Here is a 7,731-nt window from a genome sequence, read left to right as displayed (position 1 = left end):
CACATCACATACCACACACATATACCACATGTACCACACACACACTCATATACACACACCACATCATATACCATACATACCACACGTTCCACACACCACACACATACCACACACACACCACAGACCTCACACTCATACATATACCACACACCAAATACACATACCACACATACCACAAATACTACATACACTCTCCACACACCACATATACACACAATACACACAACACATATACACCACACACAGATACCAGAGACATCAGACACATACAAACCACACACACCATATATACATGCTACACATACCATAAATACCACCTACACATACCTACATATACCACATACACCATACATGCATACCACACTTATACCACATACACATCATACCATATTCCACATACAGTATATACACATACACACACGTATATACCACTCACACATACATAACTTACACACCACCCCTACCACATATACACCTCCACCCACACATACCACATACACACAGAGCACACACCACATACACTCATACACACCACACATTACCCCCCACTGCACATAAACACATACCACACACATATCACACATGCACATACACATATACATACTTTAAGTATCTCCTTCAGATTCTGTTAAGCTCTTGGAAGAGCTGGGAGAATAGAACTCGAAATGTGTGAAACCTCACTGTCTCTAGATCCTTTCTGAAGCACTTAGCTCCGCTCTCCTGCCCACCCCCGTGCCTGGAGCAGTGACCCACAGCCCTTCGGACAGGGCTGGCAACTGATGGCCACTGCAGATGGGTACCTGTGAGGGTGGGAATGGCATGTCCTCTCAGTGGTGTGACTGGGGGTTCTCTAAACAGGCCCACGGAGGCTTCAGGTCAGTCTCTTGAGCAGAGGCCCGATGGGGATTAGGAAGAAGCAGTGGACAGGGAGAGCTTGGACAGACTCAGGCTCCCGTGTCCCATGGACCAACTTCTCCCAGCTCTGGATCTCAGTGTTACTGACAGAGGCCTGGCTGGTTGGCTGCAGCTGGTGGGGTCCACAGCAGCCTTTTCAGCAAGCCCCCAGATGCAGGATAGCGCTTGTGTCTGTCATCAGTTAAGAAGTTCTTACACCCTGCCATCTTTGTGCGATTCCAAAGGAACATGCAGACTGCTTAGTTCTATGCTATCTTTGCAACTTTTTATTCTAACTTAACAGCCTGTCCCCAAATGATCAGTCCACTCTCTGCCAGTACCGTAAGTCTGGTTCCATCTGCGTCTCATCCCATCTTCCCTCCCACACCCAAAAGCTCATCCGTATTTCTTACAGCTCTTTTTGACCAGCAACTGGCATCGAAATAGATTTCTTTTCAGCACTGCTCTCCTATTTTAATAGAGCCATCATTTCAGTGGCGTTTTAATTGTTTGTCTGAGGCCCTACTGTGTATAAAGCCTTGACAAAAACAGTGGTACTACATTGCACAGCATGGTTTTAGTAAGTCTTACCTTGCGGTTCCAGACAAGTGTGACTCCCGTTTATTGCCAGCCTCTGTCCTGTGCTCCTCTCCTCTTTCCCTCCTCCTCGGCCTTTCCTTCTGTCTCATCTCTCTTCCTCTGTGGTTTCCCACTCTTTGGGGAGGGGCAGGATTTCCTGCTCACATGTTGGCTGGTTTCTGGGAGGAGTCAGAAGACCTGATTTGAGATTGAAACCAGCTGGTCTGCCACCTGATACAAATAGGTGAGAACTAGACCTGGGAAGGCCCCTTCCACGAAGACCCGGTGGCGGGCAGGTGATGCCTGCAAGAGGGAGCCAGTCTGGGCATAAGCATCAGATTCTCTAAAGGACAGAGGGACTCCAGGCAGCCTGGCATGGAGATGTTGGAAGTGGTCCTGGTTGCCCTGGTAACTTTCCCATTACTATTGTTAGCTCTAAACCCTGCGGAAGCTGTCCAAGCAGAGCCTGTGTCCAACCCTGAGCAGGTGCTCACTCTCAGAGCCTTGGTTGTGCCTCAGAGGAAGTTATTGAAACAAGAACTGGGCTTGGGCAGATCAAAGACCCTCACCACTCAATGTGCCCACCCACACTTAGGCAACTTTCAAATCATCATGACCAGCCAAGGGGTAGAGGGGATGCAGAGGGCATCCAGAGGAGCAGGTGCACCATAAGTAGGGGATGGGTGACCGTGCATGCACACACACATACACACACAGAGAGACATGCACGCACGCACATGCACACATGCGCACACACACGCACATACACACTTTCTTCATTTATTCATTTATGCAACAGATCTCTCTTATGTACCTGCTCTGTTCTAATAGCAAGCCATGGTACCCATGTTACACACAGCTGTGTTCTCTGTGTGTGTGGGGGGGGTCAACATAGCAGCATACACTGGGCATTGAGGTTTGAGGTTCGAGTTCACTGGGAGGACCAGGGCTGCTGGATGCTGGTGTTTCCTGTGGAGAAGTGCCACTGGCCAGATTTGGAGGTCAACCTTCTGTTTCTCAGCCAACCTGGGGGCATTGGTTGTTTTCAGTGACCCTTTTGCTCAGTGACAAGATAGCTCGAGTGAACACCACCAGAAGGCCAGTCAGATTTCCACATGTGATTTGAAGGATCAAGCCATGTTCAAACCAGTACTTTTAAGGTAAAGCTTTCTGAAGCTATTTTTTCTCTATTTTGTCTTTTTCTTTGGAAAAAGAACGTGCTACTCTGGCTGGTCTGGAACTCCTGTCTGGCCTCCCCAGTTGAGATTACAGGCATGCTTCTGTGCTGAGTTACCTCCCCTCCCCTCCTCCCTCCTCCTTCTCTTCCTTCCTTCTTCCTCCCCTTCCTTTTCCCGCTTTCCTCCCTCCCTACCTTTCTTCTGTGCTGGGGTGGAATGCAGGGCCTCATACATGCTGAGTGTGTGCTCTACCAATAAATTGCAGCCCTAGTTCTTCCTTCCTCTGATGCTTTTAAATATTTTTTTCATTAGTGAAAAGACTAACAATTAGCTGAGCCAGTTGATAGAGTTCTGTAGATGAGAACAGTGTGCAGTCAGCCACATGCCACTCCACGATGGGGGTGGACTCAGAGATGTGCCCTCAGGGGATTTTGTCATTGACTGAGCCTCAAAGAGTACTTTCTGAGGCCTCTTTATGAGCCTGGAGAGGAGGGAGAAAGACACATGAGGTGGAGCTGGTGTCATGGGCACTATATTATAATCAGCATACACTTATAAACAAGAGGGACATACTCTAAAATACTCAACAAGCGCAGCATTATGCACCCTACTAAATGTCTGTGTGGCAGCGCAGTCGGTCTCTTTACATCAAATTAAATCACCGCAGCCAGCCATGTGCTGCTTTATGGCTATGATGTCATTGGCAGTAGAGCTTCTCAGCTCCATCACAATCTTGGGGACCATTTTTGCATATTTGGCCCATCAACAGCTGGAGTGTTGTTCTCCAGTCAAGACTGGACCTAATGAAGTCCTGAACTGAGTTAGCAGATTTCTGCCTGGCTTCCTGAGGTCTAGGAAAACCCTTTAAGTATAACCCCCACTACCAATCCAGACCAGGGTTTATATTCCATTTCCTTAGGGATGCTTTCCGGTTTCGCAATCTTACGATGCATCGCTCATTTCCAGGGACACTCTGAAGAGAGGGCTGGCTTATGCGGTCAGGTAAAGCTGGGCAGAAAGACAGAAACCCCGACTGAGGGTGCTTCTTGATTCAGAAATTTTCCTTGAAGCCTCATTGTGCCAACGAAAGAAACTGTTAACCGGGTATGGTACTGCATACTGCAGTCCTGGTACCTGGGAGGTACGGTACTGCATACCGCAGTCCTGGTACCTGGGAGGCTGAGGTAGGAGGACTGCACCAAGTCAGAGCAGTCTGGGCCTACAGTGTGTACCAGGCCAGTCAGGGCTACAGAGTAAGACACGGTTCACAGACAGAGAAAAGGTGTTAACTATGGACTGTTCAATGGTTTTATCTCCCAATGAGTCCTCAGCTCCTCTCCCCTTTCTCCTCCCTCTTTCCTCCCTCCCTCCCTCCCTCCCTTGTTCTCCTCTTTCTGGGTCTCATGTAGCTCAGGCTGTTCTCAAACTCACTATGTAGCTGAGGATGGCTTCGAACTCTTGATCCTTCCCCTTCCATCTTCCAAGTGCCGAAATTACAGGTATGTGCCACCACACCCCACTCAGGTCTTCTTAAATGTGTAAATCTTTATTGATTTTAATACATCAGAAGTAATGCAGGATAGCCGTTGTTATTCTGACTAAAAAGTTTCACCCTTTACCAAAGTGAGGACTTGAGCCAGGACACAGACTGCCTTCTACAGGATGCAGGAGCTGTTCTGGGGAAGAAACCCAGCCTGAACAGAGAAGCCTGGATGGAGTCTGTACCTGTGAACAGGTCCATGGCTTCCCTTTCTGAGCAAAATGTAGAAAAGGAACTTTCACCCAGTGACTCTGTGACACATATGAACATGCCTTCCACATGTGAACAAGGTGCTTTCTACCCCAAGACCCTTGGACACAGATGAACATGCCTTTCACATGTCAACAAGGTCCCTTCTACCCCATGACCCTGGCACACAGACGATGTACCTTCTACCCTGTGACCCTGGCACACAGACGATGTACCTTCTACCCCGTGACCCTGGCACACAGATGATGTGCCTCCCTCAGGTAGGCGCTCTCACAGAAGTGTTGTTGCTTCCCAAAGCTCAGTCTGGCCCTTTCCTGAATTTACCACCAGTCTCCTGGACCCTGACTGTTATCCTTGAGGACAGGTTTGAGTTGAATTGGTGATTTATTTTCCTCTTTATCTCCATCCATTCCCTACACACACCCTTATCATTGTATATCAGCTATAAGGCAGCCTAGAATGGATCAAAAACACATAAAACAAGACTGTAACAGAGACAAACAAGCACAGAAGCGAAGGGAGCAGCAGGATGAGCTGTTGACGTGTAGAAGTACTAATCAATGTCCCTTTCTGGCCAGGCCTGGTGGTACACACCTGCACTCCCTGTGCTTGGGAAGCTGAGGCAGAAAGAAGTCCCTCATGTTCAAGGTCAACCTGGCTGCAAAGCAAGTTTGGGGCCACTTTGGGTACCTCCAAAACAAAGTCTAACAGACAACGGGTAGAAAGATCCGTGCTAAACTAGCTCAGGGCCGTGTGCTTCCACCCCAAGTGTTAAATGCTTTCATGCAAAAGATCTCTTTCTGGTTACTCAGTGGGCACCTCCCAATCAAAATGCCTACCAACCTTATACGGAAATCTAGGTATGATTATCAGGAAGTGCACCCTAAGCTAAAATTAGAAACAGACTAGTCAGAGCTCAGATTACTTGTTGAGAGTTAATTGCCAAGATGTAGCCGTGAAAGACTGATGAAATCTGGGCACAAGGGACCCAGAGATTACGTCAGCTGGTCCAGGGGTCCTCTAAAGCACTCTCAAATGACAGCCCTTAAACAATGGGTAGACCCTCCAGAATTGTCAAAGAATGACAAGACCATCATTCAATGAATTAAATAATGTCTAAAGGGCAAATTTCTTGTTGATCCAGAGAAAACGAGCTTTGCTCTATGGGCTACTGAGTTCATGCACTAGAGAGCTTTAAGAAGCGTGAAGGTCAGGCACTGGGGTACTCTCCCCAGGCAAGTGGGGTGAAGCAGCTTGCTTGTTGGTCTGTTGGCATGCTAGTCATCTTGTTGCTACAACAAAATACCTGACAGAAGTAACTTAAAGAAGGAAGGGTGTATGTGGCTCTCAGCTCGAGGGTACAGTCCATTATGGTGGGGAGGCACGGCAGGAGGAGCATGAGGAGCTTGTCACACCATCAGGAAACAGCTGGAGTTGGAAGTACCTACTCAGCTAGCTTTCTCCTTCCCCTTTTAAAAGTTTTTTGAAATTTACTTTCATTTTATGCATATGAGTGTTTTGCCTGTGTTTGTGTTCCTGTGCATGCAATGCTCACAGAGGCCAGAAGAGGGCATAGGATCCCCCTGGAACCGGAGTTACAGCCAGTTGTTAGCTGCCATGTGGGTGTGGGAAACGAACCGAGGTCCTCTGCAAGAGCAGCTGGTACTTTTAACCGCTGAGTCCCTCCTTCCTCTTTTTATTCAGTCTAGGACACCAGTCCATGGGACGATACCACCTGCATTTGGGGTGGGTCTTCCCACGTCAGTTAACTAAGTCTTGAAACTCCCTCACAGAAGTGTCCAGAGATTTGTCTCATCCTGTGGGGGTGTAGCTGCTTCACTGGACCTGAAATCTGTGCTGATTCTCGCCACCCCATCCGTTTTCATTTTGCTTCAGTGCCTGGGTCCAGCTTGATGAATCATTATCTCCACCATCACCTCCATCTTCATCACCATCTCCACCATCACCTCCATCTTCATCACCATCTCCACCATCACCTCCATCTTCATCACCATCTCCACCATCACAGCTTTCTTCATCACCATCTCCACCATCACCTCCATCTTCATCACCATCTCCACCATCACCTCCATCTTCATCACCATCTCCACCATCACCTCCATCTTCATCACCATCTCCACCATCACCTCCATCTTCATCACCATCTTCATCATCATTGTCCTCATAATCATCATCTCTTCATCATTCTGACTTCTCTGTCAGCCCTGTGTCACCAATGGAACTGATAAGCATTCCTGCTATCACCTCTCCTGGTGGTGCTAACACTGATAAATAGTAGGACCAAGAACAGTTTTTGTCCTTGTGTGGGAAGAGGGTTTGTTGTGTTGATTATAAGTAGACATGTGGTAAGGTCACCACAAAAACTTGATTCTGAAGCAGTTAGGCGAACCTCTTCCTCCCTCTGTGAGTGTCTCAGCCTTAGGCCTTCTGACATCTTAGATGGGAGAGTTTTTGACTGAGACCCATAAGACCTTTAACAACACCCCTGGCTTCTACCCACTAGACACCAGATGGAGTGCCTTCCTCCCTATGGCAGGAATGTTTCAGACATTGTCAGATACTCCCTGCAAGGACAAAACTATTTCCCCTCCTGGGTACAGTCGAGGTTCTAAATCAAGAGTGAGTTCTAAATAAGAGTTCTAAATAAGAACTCACTCTTCGCCAGGCCTTGATGATCTGTCTGTGCGAATGCTGAAGAAGACATGACCCTTGCTCCCAGGAAGATCAGTGTTTTACACATAGGCAAACTCCATAGATACAGACATTACCTTCTACACCAGGAAACAGAAGATGTAGTTTGAGATGCACTTTGTTGGTGGGTGGAAAATTTGAAATCCTCTCTTGGAGAACTTGTGGTCTGTCTCTCTCTTGGACATATGGAGAGTGTGGGTGGAAGGAAAGGGATGAAGTGGGAAGACTAGGCAGGGCACCAGTGTCCATGCTGGGTGACCTGGGAAATCAGACAAGGGGCAGAGGCTGTAAAGGAGGGGAACAGTGAAGTGAGAGGGACAGGAAGAGGCAGTTGGAAGACCTGCCCTGGGACAGGGTTGGGTGAGCTCCTGCGGAGCTATTTGGACTGTTAAGGCCAGCTCCGCCTTAACACAGGGTCAGATGTCTGTGGAAACAGGAAGAACAATGGTGTCATGGACATGCTTTTCCTTTGAAACTTCAAACATGTTTTATTCCTTCATTAACCTCACCACATTCCACTGCTCTTTCCATTGGGTTGTTAAGGATAGATTTTAGGGAGAGTTGACATTTGGTCAGAATCAGGAACACTGTATAGGGGTAGGTTGTGGGGATACTGAG

Source organism: Nannospalax galili, unplaced genomic scaffold (assembly GCF_000622305.1).
Source record: "Nannospalax galili isolate Female #2095 unplaced genomic scaffold, S.galili_v1.0 scaffold648, whole genome shotgun sequence".
Classification (NCBI taxonomy): Eukaryota; Metazoa; Chordata; class Mammalia; order Rodentia; family Spalacidae; genus Nannospalax; species Nannospalax galili.
This window is presented reverse-complemented; position numbering follows the sequence as displayed.